Genomic DNA, 25,134 nt, shown 5'->3' with positions numbered 1-25,134 from the left:
TACATATATATACAGGTATCAGGAAAGGGAAAGCGAGGAGTGGGCTGGCAACTGCCACCGGAAGGGGCACAACGCCTGCCTACTCTTCTGAAGGGAGGTGACAGCAACACAGAAATGGAAGATAGGAAGGAGGGGAGGAAAAAGGAAAGAGGAAAGGAGAGCAACAGGACAAATCTAAAGACCAAAGTAGAACACGCCTTAAGAAAGTTAACAGAAAAAACTCATGGATTACAGGAGAATAATTCACAAAAATCGTCTCCTTAAACGAATGAGGTCTAGAAAATTCTCTACAAGAACACGTCATTGTATTCATTCCGCTTCACAGGAACTTAAAACGGAAATTATTAAAGCGAAACATTCTTGGATGAATAAAACACTTACCAATTTTATTAAATCCTCTCCGGGAAAATATTGGAGGTACATTTCAGGGCCCAAATCCGGCATTCAATTTCAGACAAGTGAAAATAAGACTGTCACGAACAGCTCTGGAATGGCTTGCCTCTTCAATGAATATTTTGAATTGGTCTTCACATGGGATGATAGTTCTACACCCCAAACAGTACATTCCATTAGGCACTATATATCTGAACCAACTATTAGACAAGACGGCATTTTGAACCTGTTCCTTAAGCTATATATATAGATGAGAAAAGATGTCCTGGCCCTGATCAAATTCCCAACGCTTTTTTAAAGAGATACGCTGAGTGGTGTATGTTTCCTTTCGGATATCTATACTAAATCTCTTGAATCTGGTGACGTTCCGAGAGACTGGAAGCGGGCTAAGGTAGTACCGATTCACAAACAACGTTCCAAACATGACGTCACTAATTACCGATCAATCTCTTTGATAAGTACATGTTGCAATACGCTAGAACACATCCTAACTACACACCTAACTAAATTTGTGTAAGAGAACGACATTTTGGGTAAAAACCAGCATGGCTTTCGCCGAGGGTACTCCACAGTCACTATTCTCACTGAAGTTACGCATCAAATCGGTCAGTGTATTGATGGAAGGGGTCAAACAGATATGATCTTTATCGATTTCCGCAAAGCATTCGACAGAATATCCCATAGAAAGCTGCTTATGAAGCTGTCTCATTTCTTACGTAATGCCCAGCTATTAATATGGATTGAGGCATATTTGTCAGAAAGGGAACAATTTGTTTCATTAAACTCTGTTTGCAGTACCAATAAACCAGTTCGATCGGGTGTGCCGCAAGAATCTATTATAGGCCCTTTACTTTCTTCCATTTACATTAGTTATATGGGAGCAGGTCTTTCGCCGCAAACATCCATCAAGCATTATGCATATGACACCATTATATATGCTAAAATATTCACTCCTAATTATCAACAGCAGCTTAGTAACCATTTACAAAAAGTCATTCTCTGATGTGATGAATGGCAAATGGAATTGAATGCATCAAAAACTGTTTGTTTGCGTATGACGCGTAAAAAGAGCCTTTAATTTTCCCATGCAGTATTAACGGAGCCGAATTAGCTGAGGTTAAGGAATTTAAATACCTAGGAATTCATCTCACACATGATTTGAACTGGTTGGTACTTGTCGAAAACATCTGTAATAAAGCGATGTGCACACTTTGGTCATTACGATGAAAACTGCACGACGCCACCCCAGAGGTAGAAACAGCGGCCTACAATATGACTGCATTTCCTGTACTGACTTGCAAGCCATGACTTGCAAGCCATGTTTGGGAGCCGTACACTCACTGAATCGCACTAAAATGTGAGCGCGTACAAAACAGGGCCTTGAGGTTTATTTTTAACACATTGCTAGAACCCAGTCCGTCACCGAACTTAGAAATAGAGCTGGCCTCATGACTGTCAAGCAAAAAATGCAGCTTAACAGGCTGACATTCTTTTTTCGCGTATTAAGCGGAGACTATAAAGTAAACTTGGAAAAACACATCACGTTATAGAGACCTGCTAACCCCAGAACAAAGTATCCAAAACATATTAAACCCCTTAATTATAGAACAGAATCCTTCAAAAATTCGTTCCTGGTTCGAAGCATAGACGATTGGAACAACTTGCCACGTGATATAGTAGAATGTACTGATTTACAATATTTTGTAAAGGCTGTTACCAATTATTTGTAAACCATTGAGAATACGTTTTATTGGTAGCTGTAATAATAATAATAATAATAATAATAATAATAATAATAATAATAATAATAATAATAATAATAATAATAATAATAATAATAATAATAATAATAATAATAATAATAATAATGATGATGATGATGATGATGATGATGATGATGATGATGATACCTGTATATACATATATGCGTCGATGACAGGCTTCGCTACTCGTCCTTCTTCAAAGAGTGGAATAGGTGATGAATTTGTCTTTTTTTTGTACCCTGGTATAGTGGGCTACCGACATATTCTTGCGCTCCTTCTGCACTTCAACTCTGCACTATATACTGCACTATTGCACGATGGTAAAATGAGAAAGGTTGTTGGACAGTATGCGACGCATTTCATACAATTAGACTTACGGCACGGAACCGACACTTCTAATACAGCATGAAACAGCTCTGTCATTCTGGCGCAGTTAAGTTAATGACTCGTACTGGGAGATGTCTGCGACACTTTCTGTGAGCCCAACATTATTGCAATTTACTACGGTATAGTTTTTGGCACGCTTGCCACACCCGACTTTGGGACGCAGTTAGCGAAAAGCATCTCGACCATGTGATGCAGTTAGTTTCACGTGTACTGAATCTTGCTGCGACAAGTTCGTGACGCTTTCTACGACCCACAGCGCGATTATAATTTATTCTGATACTTTTTGGGACACTTTGGGGTACGCGCGCTGAGCCTGGCATTGTGACGCAGTTAGCTAAAAGCAACTCAGCCGTGGCGATGCAGTTTCGCGTGTAGTGAATCATAGTTGGACAACTTCGTGACGATTTCTCTAACTCCCAACATTATTGTAATTGATTTCGTTACTTTTTGGACCCTTTAGCATGCATATGAATCTCTGAACGCGAGCGCGTTTTTATTGCAATATCTTAAGAAACCAGCCTATACGTAGCCGCGCTAAGACCCGTTATAGTGCATTAAGTGCGTTAACGTCGGGGGCATGCCATTATAAACATTCATACAGCGCTGCTTCAAGACTCAGTGAGATTTCTGCCGCGTACGAAATCGGCCTATAGCGTCTCTCATCAGCTAGTACCGTAGAAAAAAGCAGCGCAAACGAAACAGAGCTTAGAAAAGTTTATTTCTGAGCACTAAGCCTGTGTTTGATTATTTCATCCCGTGTTATCGTTACGGTGGCTTTTTGCTTTTGGCATTACTATGCTACCAACTCACCGAAAGTCATCATTTTCATTGAATCTGACATAGCCGGAGCTCCGAGGAGCGGCGGCAGCAGAAGAAGCTGCAGAGTAGACTGCCAGTGCAAAGCCGGCTTCGAAAACCCATCTTAATTAACCTTTGAGAACAAGTGTAAGGAGATTGTGACGGTCGCCGAAAACTAAAAAAAAAAAAAAATCTTAGAGGTGCCGTGCAGAATGTTAAGGCGTGTCTGTTCTACAAAGCAGAGTTGAAGAAAACGCGCAGGAGTTTTTGTTTTTTCATTTCTCCGTTTATGAAGCTAAAAGAAACGTTTGGGGGCGAGGGGGGTGGCACACTCCACTATGACAGTCTTGACCTTTCGAAAGGAAACGAATGAGATTGTGTGTACAAATTCCTACTGCGAGAGAAGAGAGAGAGGGAGAGAAAAGGATACATAGAAAGACAAGGAGGTTAACTAGAGGCAGTTCCGGTTGGCTACCCTGCATGGAGAGAAGGGTGAAGGGGGACAAAAAGAGAAAGAGACCGGAAGGGGGAGGCAAAAAGAAATAAGACGAGCACAACAAAACCGCGTACACTACAGGGCGGTAGGGGGCGGCATTCTTACAGTCTATCGTGAAGCCCCGCAGACCGCAGGAACCTTAATAACGCAAGTAAGGCCTTTAGCGTGAATGATTTGAGGGAGTACTGACCTGAAGTTTTCAGTTCTGATAGTGGACGATTGTCCAACTGGTCCAGTGCTCTGCACAACACTATTATGTTGAAGTGACGCTGTAAGAAAACGGCGAATAACGAAATTCCAGGAAATTCTTTGCTCCACTTGCGTAATTTGAGTGTCATCTGTGTCATATACGTCTGGGACAGCACGAGAATGAGTATTGAAATGGGAACATCAGGGCGCAGAAGTACAGTGCTAGGTTTTTAGCTACTACTGCCGTTACTGGCGTGGCATGTATACGGGAGATGTGCCCTTGAACGCCTGTCAAAAGAAAGATGGCCACTGTTTCAATTAGTCGCCCGCCTTCTGCAAAAGTCTGTTAGCTGTTACTGTGATATGTTGGCTATCCTTGGACCATGACCGTGTGCATGGCTGTCTTCAGAAAGCCACCAGGGCGTTGCTGCAGCGCATGAAGTCGACAGGTCTCTGTGACTGTTTATAGACTTGCCGGGCGCCTTCATGTGCTCTGCAATTAGTGCTCTTTCACTTCCCCTTTCCCTTTTTCGTCCCTATACACCTTTATCCCAGAGTAGGGTAGCAAACAGGACGTGCGTCTGATTAACCTCGCTACATTTCCCGTATTTCTCTCCCTCGTAACCATTACCTGATGCTACGAGCAGCCCTTATTGCCTGGAAACATCTCTAAGAACACATCTAAGAACGCATCTGGTGTGGGGCATGAGCTATCGGTGTTGATGTACAGAGAAGATGATTATGATGAAGTAGTAGTAGTAGTAGTAGAAGTAGTAGTAGTAGTAAGTGGTGGTAGTAATAATGCGAGGCTGTTTGACGTCATCCCAAATGCGGAAAAACTTTCAAGAACGACCTCGTCTTTCCACTACTGTCATTGGCAGTTCGAAAATAAGAAAGCACAGTACAACAAAACATAGAAAACATCCACATACCTGGTTTCTGAGAAGTTAAGTCCTGCTGGACCAAATCGCATACCTTAAGTAAAAACTAACCTGTAAAGATAAAATAAACAAGCATTTGATCATTTGTAAGTCTTCTACTGAAAAGTAGGTACCGATGGGCGCGTTGCTGTGGCAACATATGACACAGCATCGAAGAGACAGTAAGCTGCCTTGTTGTTTTAAAGCGAAAGCTTTACTGGCCGCGAACCTTCGCTTTCGCCGTGGCCGTACTCCGAGGAGGCACATGACGTCACATTGCGTTCCTCGTCACACCACGTTCCTCATTGTTGCGTTCGCCTCCGCTCGCTGCGCCAGCTGCGTCGCATGCCTAATAACATGTCGGAGGCTTGAAAAGGAGAGCTCGCGTGCGCCGCAGCTACAGTTGAGGCGGCAGTATGGATGGCGACAATTCTGATAAGCAGGAGGAGGCCTGGAATCGACATCGGAACAATATGAAGAGGAAACGAATCGCCCAGGAAACAGACGAACAGCACGCCGAACGACTGGCTAAACGCCTCAACATAGCTAGACAGCCAGACTAACCTGAACTTGCAATCAATATTAACCAAGGCTAACCATGCTATGCCTTAGCTTTCGCTACGTGTATCCTGGTATAGCCGAGCTAAGCCACTGCCAATTTTTCTTCGCTTTGTTTTTGTCTTTGGCGCTGTTGCCACCGAAACTTCTTTTCATCGTTATGCCCCCCTCTCCGTCACATTCTTGTCAACCTCCTTCCTTCTCCTTCTCCTCTAAGTCGCTATTTACAGAATGATTTGGTCAGAGAGATTTCTTACTTCGTTCCTCGTCAGGGCTGTCTTGTGAGGCAATCCCTACGCTGTGAGTGACGAAATGCAGTGCTTGGCTCTCAGTTTAACACCCACTAGTGAAAAAGAAAAGATGTTTATCCCGTCTATACGTGTACACTAAGCTTGTGCGTGGGACTTGGAGTTCGGTGTCTGGCAAAGTTGACGATTGCCTTCGCGGGCGGCCGAAAATAGCGTGATGTGTTTGCTCTTCGCTCCATCGACCATTTCCTTAATATCCTTTTCTTGCGTATCAGAGCGCTCGCTTTTGTTGTGTCACCGCAAACACGTCGTATCACTGCCAGACCCAGTGTCACTCACACGTTGTTTGCGTTCTCGCCACCGCTTGGATAACTTGCGTAAACTCCATTCCGTGGCACTTTTTCGGTTTTCAAGCCGTGAAATATGTGATCTGCGAATTACATATTGACCATTCTTTCCTATTTTATCCCATCGTTTCTAGGCACGTGGTTCCATTGAGTATTAGTGCGATAAGGATTTTGTACATGATCCTTCGTCTCAAGGATAATGACATATTGCTGTGTTCCGTGTGATCATGGATGCCTTGTTTCGCTGCCTAATCCGTGTATTAGTGAATGTGTTAACCTGCCCGTTCGCGTTGTTTCAAGATTATGGCTGTGATACTTGCTTTGCCAACACTACTGCCCTATAACAACAGAGCGCTTGGTCGTGCAGAAGATAACTGCTATTTTCTTCAATGTTACTAAACATACCTGCAAAAGATTTAGCATTTTTGTGCGCATATACAGGATATTTTCAAACTGAACAGTTTTTCTACATGGCCTTTTAGCATGCAAATTGGTGGCGGCATACATAAAAAGAAGCAGACTAAAGACACCAGGCATCATATGTGACCACACTGATGGGCGCAGAACTTGCTGCACTTCATGCTACACTTCAATTCATTATCAAGGAGCCACCGCTTTTATTTACAATTGGTCTCATACCTTCTGAAACAACTGGTCTATGAAATTCGACAGGCCTACCATCGCAGCCATTGTCAGGAACAAGAGACAGTTCTTCAAAGGCGGCCGGGCCACTGCAATATCAGCGAGAATGAACACATTGATAAAACCAGCCGATCTGCGCATAAGAGTGGTCGATGTGTTTTGATTCCGCGTTCGCAAACTACGTGGCGGCTGGGCTCCGGTCAATGTGCCGGGAATGTATCTGCGTTGTCCCTGTGGGACTCTGATGTTCTCACCATGTGTCGTTTACGTTTTATCTATCCGGATATACAGGTATATCTAGGGCCTGACTTACCGTTTGTACCATGTTATAGCATGCTGTACCATTAGGGGTTCTGCGCCACATTTACTAACTCCTATGTATCCTTCATTGGAATGGTCAACAACCTCATGTGCGACATATGCAGCGCGACGATATGCTCCCACACATTATATGTGTGTGCATGCGCTATAAAGCTGAAAGGCAAGCGTTGAGCCAACTGCTGGCATAACTGCATAGTCATCCATTGGAAGAATAAAGTAATCTAGGCCATTGCTTCCCTAGCCCCTCCCCCCCCCCCCACCCCCTCAATAAAAAAACTCCGCGCAGAAGACTTTATTCACTTTACTCAGGTTCTCGAGGTTTTAGGGCCTTCATGATAGACGCCTGCTACCGCTTCATAGTGTAAGCGTTAACTTTATTCCCGTCTCTCTTTTTTCTCTCTTCCCGCTCTCTTTCTCTTTTTTATCTGCCTACGCCTTCCCTCCATGCAGGCTAGCCAGCCGAAACTAAGTCTGGTTAACCTCCCTGCCTTTTCTGTGCATCTTCTGCCTCTCTCTTTCTCTACCCGTCGAAATGAAAGGCGCTTAGGCACGTAAAAATGCCGTGCCAAGTAATGGGGAATGGTTGGAAGGAAACAGAAATGACTTGAACAGCGTCTGGTACGGGCGCCTTAATAAGGGCTCATTAACCTTATTCAGTAAGCTTTACCTTCTCCGGTTTAATTGCGTCTTCCATTCGCGGGTGCAGTCAGAGTGTGCATTGATTGATCACACTGGAACCTCCCTCGGCTCGTTTGCACTGAACTGCCATTTGCTAGACCGCGTCTTCATCCCTCACTTCCACTCCTACTTCTCTCTGCCTCTGCTCGTCACCCCTCCCTCGCCCTTTCCCTCTTTCCCACAAACTTACAACAATCACTGCCGCAAGGAAACTCGTACTAATTACTAATACATACTCAGTTCTAACATCGGTTTCGTAATCAGCGAAACCTATATGTGAATGTAGAGCGGGGAAAAAAAACATGACCGCTAACCACGGCTGACATTCCGTTTTATTCGGCGTATAATAAATAGGGTACCGAAATAATAAAAGAAAAGAACGATTAGAACGCATGTTGCACCCGAGGTAAAGAACATGAAAAAAAATTATTCGGGTTTTTAGGTTTATGAAGAGAAAATAACGAATAACCAGAGGAAAGCGGAGAATTGCATTCTTGGCGCCAATTAGCGAACAGTGAACGTGGAATTACTCTTGTCGTCGGAGAGGACATTCTTTTCCGGTCATCGCATGTACACCTCATTAGGGCTAGCGAGGCCCGAAAAGTGTGCTTGTAGAGCTAGACCGGCCGGGTAAGAAATGAAAGAAGCAAAATTTCCAAGAACAGGGACATCTTTTCTTTCTTTTTTTTTGTGGGGGGGGGGGGTGCTTTTCGTGTGAGCTGCAGTCACAATCCAGCACCGGGCTTCGCTATACGGTGACATCTGGTACATCTGTCCCAGCAATGTTTATTTTCATTTTCTCGTTGGTGTATCAAAACTCCAATGTCGTTTCCAACACCCGCAGCTGTTGCTGAGCGATTTTTCTGCTATGCGGCCGTTTCCACATTACCCCCTTCGCCCCCCCCCCCCTCCCCCACTGAACTATGATACCAGCGTGCCGGGAAAGAAGAAGAAGAAAAGATTTGGGCTTAGCAGGAGGAGAAAAGTTTAAGAAAGGAGCAGATTTAGGTACGTGGTAAAGAGGAGCTTTCATTTGGGGTCAACTGCCCTATCCTATTAAAGAGAGAGAGAGAGAAAAAAATTTGTGACACAGAAATTGTCTGACCATTTTCAACAGCACAGGTTTATTTTAAATTAAAATACTATGCTGCAGTGACTTTTGCGAAGGTATTTAGGATCTACAGATCCTCTAATTATTGTATCAATGATGCAAAAGATTGTTCAACTCAAACAAAGAAGGAAAACAATGAGGTAGCAACTCAAATGCCTAACGCCACGCCAAAATCATGTCGCAGTTCGGCAAACCTGAATATAATTTATTAATTTAGAGTTCGCAAGGAAACCTGCCGTGCCATTACAAAAAAAGAGGTTGATGTTCACAAGCTATCGAAATATTTTGGAGTAACTTCTTACATACGAATAATCTCTTACGATGGTATTGCACAATTGTTTGTTACTTAGTTGTGACCTCAGCGTTCATTTTTAAATCATTCAATTGTAACTTTGCTGCCTCAAGGTTTCGAAATTTTCGAGCGTTCCGGCAATTCTCGCAAAACAATTTAGCGCATGCATTCGCAACATGCTTCCAAGAGTGACCCGAATTCGTTCTATTTTTATTGTTACCTACACACGGCCACACGGCCAGATGCACGCGCCACACGTTTCAGAGAGCGACTTTGGCACGTGAAAATCATGCATGCGAAAGTGGCCCATAGTGCTTAGAGCAATGGGTTGCTGTGCTGGAAGACAAAAGTTCGATGCCATCAATGGTAACGCATTTCTTTATATCATTATGGGCAGAAATTCCTATTATGGAAGTACCTAAAAGAAAACTCGAGGTGGTGCTGAGCATACGCAAGAGTGTCACAGTGTACACAAATTCTCAAAAGAGATACTAGGCATAAAAACTTCATACTGCGATAAATGATAGTCGCCCGTAGAGACGTCATGTCAGGTCGCAGTCTTCAAGACATCACGATCATGATATTCTAATTGTGCTGTCGCATGCTCAGAGGATTAGCGTTAAGTTCTGGCCTACTATTACCTTCTTTTTTTTAATTTCAACAGATTTTTTTTCAAATCAGTTCAGTGTTGATAAATTGATAGCGTTTTCCTTCTTTTCGTTCGTATGTTACACTGTACTAAAGACATAAAGCTACTAAAAAAGAGCGAAGAAGAAGAAAGGACCTGAGTCGTCTTGAGATTATTCCCATTCCTCCTTTATTGGTGTCTCATAATCTGGCTGCTGGTTTGGAACACAGCACCCCCACGAAATATTCGTGCTATAAATATTATTGTCCTTTCCTGCTTGCTCAGCACAGGAATCGTCGAGAAATATTGCGAGGACTTCGCGTCCGCCTTCTGAGAAACATGGCGTCTGGGTTACCTGCTACATAGAAGTGCTTGTCGACAAAAACGATCGTGTGTTTGGGTCGTTATATCAGGAGGTGCGCCTCTTCTTATCAAAATATTGGTAGAAGTGACCTTAGAGATCTGGAGCGCCAGCAAAGTTCTGGGTAAAAACAGCGTTTTAGTGGGAACGCGGTTCCTTGGATTGGCGTCACTCTTGAAACAGGAACTGCTGCGTTACAGTATATGACAGCGATGTATCTAGGTGCGTAAGGGGGGGGGGGGAGGAGGGGGAACACCATCCAGATGAAACGTCTTTTCTTTTTATTTTTACAGTGTACGCCGGCCCTTTCAGCTAGAAGTTATTTCTGATAATAAAGCCAAAACGACGCACTCTTCCCCCGCGATATTGGCTTCAGATATATTGGCCCACGCTGTGGAGTATGATGACAGCGATTTCGTCAAGTTGGCCCGTTGATTAAAATGCCTGCGTCTATCCAAGCTTAATTTCACGACTTCACTGCTTTGCTGCTGTCGAAAGCGCCCTGCTTTCCGCAAAAGTGTACGGACCAAACAAACTCGCGTATATTGGTGTTGCCTCCGCTGGCATCCTTTGTTCACAGCAGCAAGATGACTCACGAAAAGCAATATAGCCAGAATTCTCGTCCGTCCGGTAATGCGCGAAGCGCTCACTTCGCCAAATATGGCGCATCCACGTGTATTCCGTAATGAAATTTCTTGCGTGTTAGTGTATTTGCGGCGCGGAAGCTATTTCAGTCGGAAGGTTCCCGAAGTGCTCTTGCATAGGCGCTGCACGAGGTCTTTAGGACAGTTTGTTTTGAGGCTAATGTACTTGGAACGAAAACCGGGCCAAGCGAATGAGACAAGACACAGCACTGACTTGCAACACTCGCCACAGTTGCAAGTGGTCATTGCGCCTGTCTTTCTTTTTTTTTCTACTCCCGTTTTGATTGCGGCGCTTTCCTTTCTTCACTAACAACTTCTGTGGTGCATTTCATCCCCATCCTTCCGACGTGAGAAGCTTCCACTCCTGGGGGCCTTTCCCTTTCCCCACGTACCAACAAGTACGTTAAACATTCCGCTGCAACTGAAGATATGCGTATTTAGGGTTAACTCCCATAGCTACAGAACGTTCCTCCACTTAACAGCCCAACTCGACTTGTTTTATTATTATTATTATTATTATTATTATTATTATTATTATTATTATTATTATTATTATTATTATTATTATTATTATTATTGTTATTATAGCCGTCCACCTTGAAACGCGACGGAGACAAATAGTAACCTGGTCTGCTTCATTTATTCAGCTTTTACCACATTTATCGCTGTCTAACCGTCTGGCTATATGATCTAGATTTAAAGTATCACTACATTGTATCACTACGTTGGCCTATCACTATATTGTGCCATTACCTACACTCGCAATGTCTTCAGTTCTATGAATCTCGTCCTAGCCTTTCGTTTTTTTTTTCAGCAATACTTCAGTTGTCTTACTTATCTAGTCTGCTGACCAGTTAATACTTCCATCTTCTTTGAATCCTATCACTTCTGAAAGGTTGACAGCCCTTACGGGTCTCGCTGGATATCATGATATCATCGTAATGTGGTACCTTGGCATCACATTACGATGGAAGGAGTCATTTCCGCACTTTTTTTGCAGCACCTACTGTTAGATATGGCGCCGTTTCCTGCGGCTACTTAGAGTTCCCCAGACCACATCGAATCGCAGCACAGCTAATTGAGGAATGCAGAAGCAGGGATGCCACATTCCTGAGGCAAGACACGTGCAAACAAGTTGGCGGCCCCCAGGTCGTGTGCCGCCGGGGAACTATTCAATGCTTGACTTTTCCAGAAAGCGAAGGGATAGCCAGGCACTGTTGCGAAGAAAGGGGGGTCTCGAACCAAGACGGCTGTAATGCGCCGTGACAGCATGACGGCTGTAATTGAGCGTGTCCGCCTTCGTCCGCCGTCACCCCCTACCCTCTAGGCTGACGGAGCATTGCAAGTCGGCAAGGCAAGACCGCAGGGAGCCGCCTGGTGTGGCACCGCGGCACGGGCGCCAACCATTGGCCGAAAATGGCGTCATCTGAGCGGACTCTCCCATTGGATGAACATGACGCGACTTCCAGTCCTCGAAGGATTTATAAGAAGCATTCCAGAGATACCAGAGCATTCTGGAGAATTCCCTGATTCCCCTCTCTCGAACTTCTTGCCGCGGGCCGCAGCGTCCGAGTTGCTGCCGGGCCGTAATGACTGTACGACTGTTACGTACTTGACTCTCACCTCTCTGTATATAATGTAAAATAAACCCTCCCAAGTTTGTTTTCATCCCGAAGTCCGTCCTCAACCCCTACAATACATGTGGCGCATATTTGTTGCGGTATGTTTTTATCCTCAGCCAGCCAGCTAAGGCCTCAAATAGCAAGAGGCTTTACCTTGCGTTATAATAGAGATGTACCCCCTGATGTATTTCTTGTTTCTTTATTTAAGTGCTCATTAAAAAGTCCGAGTGGTCAAAAATGAACCGGCAGAGCACTTCGGAATTACGTAGTTCGTTGCCTACTGTTCAGCTTCGGTGTGTAAACGATCATTAATTTAATAGAATTGTTGTGGTTCGTACTGCCTAAAAACGATTACCACTCGGCGATGTGGCACTTCACATTTAAAGTACATAGCTAAATTACTCGTCTGTGACCATATCGACAAGCTTATGGTCTATTTTATTGAACGCGCTCGCGGCCCATGGCCTCTGGCATGAGATAGCACCATGGATAAAACATAGCAGTTCGGGCGATGCCAGCTAAGCTTGTTGCATATGGTGGGAGAAAACGCCTCGTCGTGAATTATGATTGGTCGCCGTGATTCCTACTAAGGAGCGCCTTGCTCCTGGCAATTAAGATAAGGTCGCTTATTAAAAGTTCATACCGCACCCTCAAACTGTATTCCTTAGAGATGACAAATTACTGCAGAACCTCTGAATACCGAGCGTATCGCTACGATGCTACGTATTTACTAACTTAGCACCACGTCGAGACCAGAGTGGGAGATATTTGCTCCGGAAGCGCATTAAGTAGAAGAATCCCAGGTCAAGCATACAGGGCAGCATTGCTGCCTGTTGAAAACCTGCCGCCCGGAATCTCCTAGAATAACAATGGGAGGTTTTGCAAGCATTTGCTTAATGAGATGTACTTTCCGAAGCAATTTACGACGAAAGGTGCTCTGCAACTTTGCAGCAGCCTAGTGCCTGCCGAGTTGCAAACATTGTCTTAATTACGCGTTCCGTCCGACATGCCGAGTAATACTTACAGATTTACACTGTTGATCAGTATTTTCCAAACGAAACTCAAACTTTTTAACCCCATTGATGATATGGGTTTGTGAAAGCTTTAATTTTTGTCTACTTTTCTTCGGGATACTTCGAAGTTTACTGCGAACGAAATCGTTCGCAGTTCAATAATATATTGCGATCGGCAAGCACTTTTGTATCTTCGCAGTTTCCGTGACAGCGTACGTCTAACACGCATGCATGTATATATATATATATATATATATATATATATATATATATATATATATATATATACATATATATATATATATATATATATATATATATATATATATATATATATATATATATATATATATATATATATATATATATATATATATATATATATATATATATATATATACATGTATGCACACAAACAGACACAAAGCGTGCTGCATGCGGGCGTGCTGGGCGCAGAGGTACGCAAGGACAAACCGCCGCGACTTCCTCGTGGAGGAAGTAAATTAGTCTCCCGAAATTCGTTCTCGTAGAAGGGGAAAAGCTTTGGCGCTCCACTCATAAAGTTAGCAGGGCCTAATTAAGATGGAATTACGCTGCGATAAATTCGGTATAGTGACAACGGCAACTTCGAAACGACAACACAGTCGCCTCTTACACGGAAGTGTCGGCGGGCCCTCCCCATCCTACTGCACCGTGCGCGTGCAGCTTATAAATATTGCTTATCCACGCTGGTTGTCTCTCTGGAGTAAATGCCGTGCTTCACCGCACTTGCGATTCTATGACTGACGAGAAAGCAGGCTTATAAGATTCGTAAACTCGGCAGGTCGGCCCTACGGCTTCGTCGAGTTTGCCATCGGGCCCAATGTGAGCAGTGACAGACTTGTTTGTTGCATGAGGGTTTCTGCTCTGCAAATTCTTTGCGCGTGACCAAATCTTCGAAAAATTCCATCCGTTGACGTGGTTCTGGAAGAGATTGGCAAGTATCTCGTGCGTGAATGGCACTTTCGATAAAGTTTTCTCTTCCGGAGCGGGCATCAACTTTTAAGTTTCTTACAGCCATTCTGGTCTTCCACATATACCCTACTGGAAGACATGCTTTCTAAACTCCAAATTCGCATTCCTGATAATCATGACTCCCTAAAAGCCCTTTCTGCGGAAATTCGTCAAACGCTACACATTCGACCGTTCGGCCGTAACATGCGCCTCGACCAAAACCGCGAGCGACGGAAAGCCAGAGCAGCAGCCCTTCATAAACGGTATGGCGATGTACCAAACACAATATGGGTAGACGTTGAATAGCAGGTAGCCACAGCGGTTGCTTACACACCGAACACTGCTCCCTTAATGAAGCAACTACCCCCGGGAACCGACCCAGAGGAAGCGGAAGCGATCGCTATAGCGCTAGCGCTCGCAGCTCCAGCGCTACCTACATCCTGAGTGATTCTAAAACTGCACTGCTAATAACATGAATTACCACAGTTCTTGTGGTGTTGCTGGCCACATCAAGATTTAGTGTGGAGGACGATTGGAGAGGACCAGCGCGGGAGGGGAAGCCCCACCACACGTCGGTCCTTGCAGTCCAGCTCTGGCCTCCCCAAGACGTCATATGGGTGTGAACTATCTTGAGGAAAGCTATTGTGTGTTTTGTTGTATTTATCTTATTACGCTGTGGCCCGCCTCCTAACTTAACACGTCATAACGAGCAACACAGGAGTAGTAGTAGTAGAGAAAAAAAATTGTAAAAAAAAGGAAAAACAAAAAAGAAAACAACAAAGAACGACAACGACAAAATTGATACGCGCAACGAATCTCAAGGAACCTCTACACTCGTTTTCGGAATCTGTTTAAACATATCAAACTACCCCTAAGGACACAAGCACTCAGCCAGGCGAGATCCCCCCGGGTAAGACCCAAGGTCTTACCTAACTGCAAAGTTTCAGAACACGTCATACCCCGAGCACCAAAAACCTTTCCAAGGGAGGAGAATGTCTTGTGCGGATCAAAGCAGCTCCGCAATGGAGCATACTTCGCAGACTTTTCACGTGTCTTATCCCTCAACACACCAACATTGGAGTCCCATACGACCGCCAAATCGATCACTAGCACTTCGTCTGGAGTCTCAATAACTAAGTCAGGTTTCAGTCTAGTACCCTCTCGAGTCGTTAAGCGCGGTTCTTCACGAACCAAAACGCTCGGGTTCTTTTCTTTAACTAGACGGGCCACCTGCTTAGCTACGAAGTTGTGTCGTTCTGTTCGTGCGAGGTAAGAGATAGGGGCATAGCTGACGCTGCCAGCTTGCACGTACTGACCCAGAACTCTCGCTTCTCCCGCAGCGCTGAGCTCATCTCGGTGCCCGCGCTCTCGGGAAACCCCGGCAACGAGGCGGTCGATTTTTGAGCCCGAGGGCCGAGAAACCGGGCACAAGCGGACCTCATGGGGGGTTTCTCGAGGGAGCGTGCGTGTACCTTCGCTGGCCTCATCATTTAGATGGAGACGAAATGAAAGAAAGCTCGCGTTTGCGATTCGCAAACGGCAATTCGCAATTTTGCAACTGTGCGCATCTCGCAAGAGGCGTATCAAATACTTCGGCGACATCCCATACACCAGGGAGCGGCCGACTTCGTTAACCGAAGGCACTTGCTGTGGATCCCGGCACACGCTGGATTGAGCACCCCCAACGAAGCGGCTCACCGCGTTGCTCGAGGCCTAACTCACCGAGCACCATCGGAGGATGAGCCCCCGCTGGGTACTGCAAACGTCTGGGCGTGGGAGGATCGTATGACAAGATTCCACGACATCACGACACAGTACCAGTTACGAAGCCGCGTATACCAATTCCCTAACGCTAGGTTAGACAGGATGCAAGCAGTACACTTCAGGCAAATACAAGCGGATTCCTACAGAAACCCCAGACTCATGCACGCCATAGATCCAGAGATGTACACTACAAACAGATGCACATCGTGGGGCGAGGAAATAAAGTTTACGCTCTCTCGCGTATGCTTGGATATATAGGCATAGGTTAAAATAATTAAAATTAAATTATGGAGTTTTACGTGTCAAAACCACTCCTGCATGTCTCGAAATATAGACAGCAGTATTTGTAAATAAATAAAATCTGATTATGAGGCATGTCGTAGTTGGGGACTCCGGAAATTTGGACCCCCTGAAGTTTTTAACGTACACCTAAATGTAAGTACACGTGTGTTTTCGCATTTCTCCTGCCATCAAAACGTGGCCACCATAACCGGGATTCGATCTCGCGACATCGTGCTTAGCAGCCCAACACCATAACCACTAAGCAACCACGACGGGTTTTGGTGTTGGTTAACTTCAGGTAGTCATAATCCAGTGTCCTTCACTACAGCGTGCCTCATAATCGGATTGGGATTTCAGGGTGTAACACTACACAATAATTTTTCTTATTGCATCGACTTTAATAATTTATTACCCCAGGCTACACGACACAGGGTCGACGCCTTTTTCGTATACCGTCGCGACGACGCTTACGCCGGCCTACTGAGGTTAACGTCCCTTTAAGGACCAACCCGCTTCCATCCACCCTGTCTCCTTTTCACTACCACCTGTTCTTTCTCACAGAATCTCACCGAGCCATTCTTCTGAACAACAGACCCATGCCGCCAACGACACCTGCCTTTTTTGCGACGTCTTGAACGTCTTCTCTTCTGCCTTTTTTGCGACGTCTTTGCGACGTCTTCTCTGAAAGCTTACCCGCTGCGGTTGCTTAGTGGTTGTGGTGTTGCGCTACTAAACACGAGTTCGCGGGATCAAATCCCGACCGCGGCAGCCGCATTTGGATGGGGGCGAAGGGAAAAGAACGCCCGCGTCCCGTGCATTGCCGCCACGTTAAATATCCCCTGGGTGTCAAAATTATTCCGGAGCCCCCCACGACGGCGGGCCTCATAATCAATCGTTTTGGCACGTAAAACCCCAGAATTCAACTAAATTCTTTGAAGGCTTCCCCTCCCCTCCATCCCACAGCCCTCCCCACCCATCTTTTCCTCTCCTTCTCCAGCCTTCTTCCGATTCCCCACTTGTCATCGTTCTCCAACCCCGTCGTTTATGCAACGATGCCTAGGAACGCTAAATGACTCCGCCCATTTTCTTTTCGGTCCTTTACATCCAGCTGCCGACGACGCTAGCACGTCACCTAACCTACAGGATGTTACCCGTTAAATGTAACCCACCGAGGATGACAATGCCACCTTTGGCAAAGATAGGTTCACCTATCGAAACCTTGCCCAGCCTTTTTGGGGCCCTTATCCCTGTTTACGCAACTTATATGCCACAGTCACTACAACAAATCCATACCCTTAACCCCATCATTGCTTTATTAAAGCGAAGAACTTTCCAGAGACCTTCGGTTAGTCGCTTACACTGACACTCAACTTCGATGGTTTCTGCAAAAATATAATTTCTATCCGGTCTCACGCAGCTGTCGAGATACGAAAACCTAAGTATGCTACTGCATAACTTGACAGAGTTGGAGGCACTTAGTTCTGGCCTTGTTCTTTCCGTTCGTAACATAAATGTATCTGTTAAACAACAAGTAAAAGAGCATCGAATCTGCACCAGGTGGCGGTGACACGGCAGCCGGCAACCAGTCACCTGACTTATACTATGTGCATGTGTGGAAATTTAGCTTATTGCATAACCTGGCATATTCCACACGGCGACATAACAGGTTACATCGCTCAACTGATGTTAGGCGTTTTACTGCAAGCATTGCCAGCGACAGTTGCCAATATACGCTAGACAGGGTGCTGCTGAGCAAGTTACAGAAACTGCAAGAAAACAGCAAATAAAATTTGTAGGTAACACCAACAGTCCGGGACGGTTGACTTAGTAAAAAAAGATAAAAAGGAACAAATATTCACAATAAGGTGACGCATTTGCCTGCTGCAGAAAAAAATGTGGAGATGAATCACTGTACAATGTATAGGAATGCCAAGCTATTCACCCATATCATAAGAAGCCAACAAACACTGACAAGAAGGACAACATAGGGGAAATTACTAGTGCCTAATAAATGAGATAAAGAAACGATAAATTAATGGAAATGAAAGTGGATGAAAAAAAAAAACAACTTGCCGCAGGTGGGGAACGATCCCACAAAGGAGATAAAAAAACGATAAATTATTAGAAATGAAAGTGTATGAAAAAAACAACTTGCCGCAGGTGGGGAAGTTGTTTTTTCATCCACTTTCATTTCCATGAATTTATCTTTTCTTTATCTCATTTATTAGACAGAAGTAATTTCCCCTATGTTATACTTGGTGCCAGTGTTTGTTGCCTTCTTATGATTAATAAAAATCATGCCCCTCGGCTAACACCCTTTCTTTTAAGCAATTCACCAAGTCAGAACTGCCGGTCATGTCCACCTTCCAAAAGTACCCTCGCGTTTGAAGCTGACGCGACCGTTAACTAAACACCGGTCGAGATAAGCAACAGAAGAACTTCAGTTTGGCCTAGTTGGTATTTACTGCAAATCATATTGACCGCAAAAATACCGCCTGTGCTGTTTATATCTTTTCTTCCTATGTCCCCGTCTTTTTTGCGGTCAATATGATTTGCGAGATAAGCAAGTTGCGTTTAAGTATTGGTGGGAGGAAAGAAAGCGAGGGAGAAGGCTGGGCCGGCACAGTACAAGATAAGGCAAAATGCTAGACTGCAATACAAAAGTAAAACACAAAACATGATTCGCTCCCGCTGGCTTTAGGTGGCTTTGTGGCCACCCAGTCTCAAAGGCGATGTCCTCCATAAATTATGATCCAACACTTCGACATTTCCAATTGACCAATTGATCAATTGACCAATTTTTTATTTACCGAACGGAGCTGTTGTGCGGAGGATAGCGCTAATATAGCTGCTGTTGATAATATGCAGTGCGCCAGCAAAGCTTGGGTACACGTTCACTGCCTTGATGACCTATGTTCCGCCAAGGGGACATCTTTTTTAGCATTGAATCACGTGGCAGTGCATGCTCAAATAAACCGTGTTTCTCGGAACAGAACCGAAAATGTACACGGCGAAGATAATGTTTGGTTCTTTTCCACGACTAATTTGTGCCACTTTTATTTTTTATTTATTTTTTTTTTATTCTGCGCGACTCGGTGGAGCACTCTTAGCCATTTCGCCAGTCCAAATTCACGCTCGTTGGGAAGTTAACGCGCCTGTGAAACTCCAAGCGCCAAGTGCAACATCTATTTTCGTCGTCGCCGAGAGACCACAGTACATTGAAATTGCAGCGCCGTCAACAAGCTTCCGCAACATTAATGGCGCAAGGTGGCGACATCACGACCTCGGGTTTCCTAAGACATTTGACTCAAAGGAGTCACCGCACCCGTGCCCGTAGAGCGGGCGCTATCGCATCGTTCATTTAGATGAACGCGGAGCAGCTCGTTCTTCCCGCACATTCCTGCTCTGGCACTGACAAGAACGCGTAATTAAATCTCAATGCGGGCCAGGCGACGAGTTAATGCGGCACAGACTCACCCGCCCCACAGCATCCATGGAGTGCGGCAACTTCGCGAACTTGACGGGAACTGGCAGTGATTCAACGTTGTGAGCTCCATCGCATGAAAGACGAACTTGGTGAACTTGCCCTAATGAACTTGGCGGCTAGTATGTTGCACAATGCACGGAAGCTCCGGCGGCGTTTCGTTCACCTGAACTCGCTGCGGCAGTCTGACGATTTAAGAACAAGTAAGCCCGCGGGTATATTTGCTCTGGGCTCTCACATTGTCGCGTCAAAAGCGTAGCAGTTTGGGCGAGTTGGTATGTCATGACTCTTTTAGGCTTGTAGCGCAGCTCGGAAGAGCAAAAAAGGAATAAGGTAGGGGTAATCAAAGGGAACGGGAAACAGAGTGAGCGCTCACTCTGTTTCCCGTTCCCTTTGATTACCCCTACCTTATTCCTTTTTTGCTCTTCCGAGCTGCGCTACAAGCCTAAAACACATTGTCGCGCCTATTTCATCACCCGCTGACCATTTGCTTTATCTTTCGCATTTTGTTTTTTACGGGACACTGCTTGCTATGAAACAGCGTGTATCAAGTGCTCTTAGGCTCACAGTACCTAGCAATCTTTATTACATGAACCAAGTGGTGAACACTAGTTTTTAATTGCTTGTGAACGCCAACGTAAACACGAATTACCTCTCTCTCTATCTCTTTCTCTCCCCTTCCCGCTAGCTCTACACCTAAAGAGAATTATAATTGGTGAACAGTTTGATACAGATATTGAGCGCTTAATTAAATACTGTTTCATTGAAAACGTGAAAATCATAGGCACAATATAGAAGGAACTGCTATTTTACTTTGTAAGAGTGCATACGGGAGCACTGACCGCTAGCTAACGTGTAGTTGTGAGGTGAATAAGTGCAGCTCTGGTATATCATACCATAATTTAATAAAATTTAAGTACCCAGCGCGATGTGTGCGCGCGCGTTTGAGCCTACAAACAGTATCGGTGATCTGTTGTGTATTTCCCCAAATTCGTTTCACGAATGTGACCTTATACTGCTGCATTCTGAGTGTAACTATAGGCTGTGATGTAGCAGCTATGTGCAGCTACGAAACATAGCACGACCATACATACCATAACATCATGGGTATCGTTCTGCTTGTGAATAACTTGTGCTGTTGATATACTTTGACAAGAGCTGAAATTGTTTTCTGTAGTCACATTGCGGCCACTACCTCGTTTGTTGGATGAGGTTTCCACCCACGAATAAATTAGCATTGGTTACTAGTAACAGTACATCGTGCAGTGTGAATCACGCAGTCGAGTGGTCGAGCGACGGGCTGCGGATTGAGTGAGCGTCCGAAGCATTGGTATAGATGTTGCATTATAAATTTATATGTGCTTTATAGAGCATGGTCCAAGCATGCGGCATAAGCATGCAAGGTCTTATTGCGTGGTCAATCAGTTTGTTCTTTTTTTTTTCGACAGAAGAGAATAAAACTAGCTCTTTTTTTTGTTCTTGTTGGTCCCGACGTCTGCGACGCACTCACCCGTTTTACGAAAATTGTGTCCTTACAGATAGCCGTCACATCATTTTTAGGGTGTCCCCTTTGGATATAACTTACTTACAGTCCCAAAAAGCAATGCCGAAGTACAAAACTTGTATGTATTCTGCTGGTTTACCAACCATAGTGATACCATCGTTGAGGAACACCATCTCAGTCACACAGGAGTCTAACGTAGACATTGTATAGCGATTTAGGGTCTACTAAACGTTACATTAGGTTGGCCGTACTCGAGCGTGTTTTAGTTCTTACGCTAAGCGATCAGATAGTGCGAAATTTTTTTCCCAATTCAGGCTGGCAATCCAGAGACGCCGTTACTCTTCCCCGAATAAGAACTGATACAGCCAGAATAGTTCGCAATGCGCAAACACACACTGCGGCTGTTGATGCCCATCGCACGTATGCGAAAACGAAGAGAACTGTCCGCATACTGTGGTTACCGCTTAATCGAAAGGCTACACAGTGGCTCTTCTATGACCTCGTATGAACGGACATCACTTAAGTTTCGCGGAGAACGAACTGAAACGCCTTCAACTCGTTATGCTGCACGTGATGGCAACACATTCAAGCAGCCTCCTGCCGGCTCGCACAAGCCAGAGAGGAGGAAAAGCTCACCCGACACCCCTTCCTCCTCGTCCGATGAAAAAGTCTATATAAGCATACCGTACCACTGTTTTCTCCAGTCAGTTTTTCGACTGCAACCGCTTTTTGTAAGCAGTAGGTCACGAAAAAAGCTCATTGAAGATTTACTATTCCTATCTTAGTTTTCTACTTTTTGTTTCTCTCTCTCTCTCTTTAAGGTAGTTGAGTGAATCTAGGGGCTTCAAAACATTCGGCTCAGTGGATTCCTGCACATTCAGAAGCAGCTTAAAATTTGGAAAGATTGAAGAGCTCTTACGGTTCCACAATGGGGTGAACAAACGCCGACTTGTAATCGTAGTTAACTCAAAGCAACGACCAGAATTTTCCAACATAGTCGAATGTTTGTGCGTAGGCATCGGCAGGTTTCTAACCCTACATTTACACAGGGTTTCCCAGCTAACTTTAGCCAGAGCTTAAAAATATGCAAATGCCACGTAGCGGGACAGAACCAAGGTAATGTTGTTTGCCATCGCTAAGATTACTTTTTCATTCCGTCTAATCAGATAATTAGTATTATCAATTAATAAACTTCTGAAATATTATGAGTAGATTAAAAGTGTGAATGAGCAAATTGTAGAGCGACAAGGAAAACTCCCGATGCAGCTTTCTGTTGCTCCATACGCGCTACATAAAAGTGTTTTTCCGAGCGTGAAAGAAACCCTCCAATGCACGCAAAACTGCCGCTCGACTGGCCGCTCGAGGCACTTTAAGACGTGGACATACTGACCACGTCTGAAACCCCATTGCAAAACCCAATCATGGCCTCTGAAGTAACAGGGAAAAGGAAGAAGAAAATGCAGGAAAACCCCCCAAAATCGCCCAGCTTCCTTGTTTTATGTGCACGCCATCTCGCATTGGTCGAAGATAGTCGCTGAAAAATAAGGTGTGTCAGGTGTGTTCTCGACGCCGCACAAGTTACAGGGTCTATATGCAAGAGTGAAGAAAAAACAATGAAATATTTCCCGGGGTGTTAAACACGTGCACAAATTTGTCGCGTGTGAAGAGGGTGGTGTTCGTATGATACCGCTCTCGTGCAATCGCGCTTACGTTGGGCAGGCGAGTCGGTGCTCAAACAAGAAGCTCCGGGAGCATAGGTACGCTGTCAACCTAATAAATTGCATCGGGCAACTTGGCTGCGCATTGCACAAGATGTGATTGCGCCCCCCACCTTTCTTTTTTTTTTACAGAGCGGAAGTTCTGCTCAGAAGCAAGAACAAGGTGTCACGAGAGACATGGGAAGCGCTTTCCGTGACCGCAGCCGGCGCAAATGCTTGCGTAAGCGAGCTGTCAGCGTCTCTCTCAACTCCAAATTCAAATTTTTAAGACAACATCCCTTTGATGTCAAATGGGACATGTGTCAGATGTGCTTCTTCCTCCTTTTAGCTTCTCTTTATCTTTCTTTCGTCTCCTTTTTTTCATATTTGCACGTGTAAGTTATAGCAGCTGCTTATAGCAGCTACGGTTATAAATTCTTCTTTCTTTTCGAATAAAACTCAGTTGACAGCTTGCGCTTCACTTGCCGCGAGTTCCTTGTTTTCTATAGTGTTTTGCCGTGCTTGCCACAGCACAACAGAGCAGTGAAGCTACATCGGCTAGGCCGTTTTAAATTTCTGCTTATCTTCATTGCATAAGATTACACGCTGCACAAAATCATGACGATGACAATTGTTCGCATTGCATTTACTTGCATTTAGTATTTAATTGACCGTCTCACGATTGCTTCGCTTCACACAGAATCAGACATGTGCGTTATGTGCGAGTTCTTTTTTACTTATCCTCGTGTCAGTATCCAGGAAGGAACAAGAAAGGGGCATATGGCAGTTCTCGAATAAATGACGCTCAATTAAAGGCTCTGTGCGTAATGGAAATTAATCAAGTAGAGAACACTGGCTTGGAAGAGCGCCGGCGAAAACAGGTCTTTGACGGCAGAAGATCAAGAAGCCCTTCAAAGGGTCGCGGGCCAAAACGAACGAGGCAAAATGCAAGTGACGTTGCTATTACGGTAATGAATTCTCGAGACTGAAAAAAAGACAAGGAGCACCTAGCGACTCAATTTACGTTTTCAAATGATCAAAAGGTCATTGATTAATGCGCGTGACGTCATTCCTGCCGGCCACCAACGGGGAACTTGAGTATCCTCGTGGGATTTCATTCGCATCTCTTCGTTAAAAGAGCAGAGGGGTGGAACAGGTTGAATTAAAGAGAAACACACAAAAAGATTTTCGTTCTAGGTCGGATAAATGTCACAACCTGATTTCTGGGACTGTTTGTACATGCTCGTGTTTACTTTGGAAAGAAATAACGTGGGTGATAGTCAATAGGTGACATCTAAGAACGGACTTTCTGGAAGCCATGCGTTATAGGTATTTTGCTTTTTCATTTATTTGCGCAAGAAGGGCGAAATCATCAAACCGAGTTATTATTGAGATAGGAGGTATCCATCGAATGGAAGCCGTGTGCCTCCAACAGCGACAGAACGGTGGTCACGAGGATAACATGGATACTGTTTCGCAAAATATGCCTAAGTGGGCGACAAGAGTTCACGACAGCTCAATAAGGTTAAAATAAATAGCACTACGCGACGCGTTGGATTTAAGTTATTAAAAGGGCAGTGCTTTGCGCCTTCAGGAGTTCCGCGGGTTCGGTGACATGAGGCAGGTATTAGATCATCTCAGTTCATCTAAATTTGTTGGCATCAATGGGACTGCCGCTGAGATGGAAGCGCTGCCCTCTGATCGAAGGAATCTGTAGTCCGTAATGTTCTGCATAGCTTTAATTTGTGATGTTTTTTGAAGACACTAAAGGCGGCAGAAGCGACTGACATGTGCGTTTATTTGCGCTTGTGTCGTAGATTACCATACATGACTGGTACCTTCACCTACGTTCATATTAACGCAAGTAACAGGAAGTCCATTTTGAGAGAGGGATATATATATATATATATATATATATATATATATATATATATATATATATATATATATATATATATATATCCGCCATCTTTCACTACTGTTACCCAGAATTATACCC

At 44.6% G+C, this 25,134-nt stretch overlaps 1 protein-coding gene across 1 annotated transcript in view; it reads right to left on the bottom strand.

The window, feature by feature from the left end:
- LOC135906438 (uncharacterized) overlaps nt 1-4,988 on the bottom strand; it is a 55,893-nt gene extending 50,905 nt beyond the window's left edge. Inside the window, exons 1-2 of the mRNA XM_065437826.2 lie at nt 4,959-4,988; nt 4,028-4,106 (exon numbers count right to left, since the gene is read on the bottom strand). The gene's annotated coding sequence lies outside the window, so the exon portion shown is untranslated. The remainder of the gene's footprint in view (nt 1-4,027; nt 4,107-4,958) is intronic.
- Nucleotides 4,989-25,134: the final 20,146 nt, after the last annotated feature.

The sequence above is a fragment of the Dermacentor albipictus genome, chromosome 5 (genome assembly GCF_038994185.2).
Source record: "Dermacentor albipictus isolate Rhodes 1998 colony chromosome 5, USDA_Dalb.pri_finalv2, whole genome shotgun sequence".
Taxonomy (NCBI): Eukaryota; Metazoa; Arthropoda; class Arachnida; order Ixodida; family Ixodidae; genus Dermacentor; species Dermacentor albipictus.
This window is presented reverse-complemented; position numbering and strand designations above follow the sequence as displayed.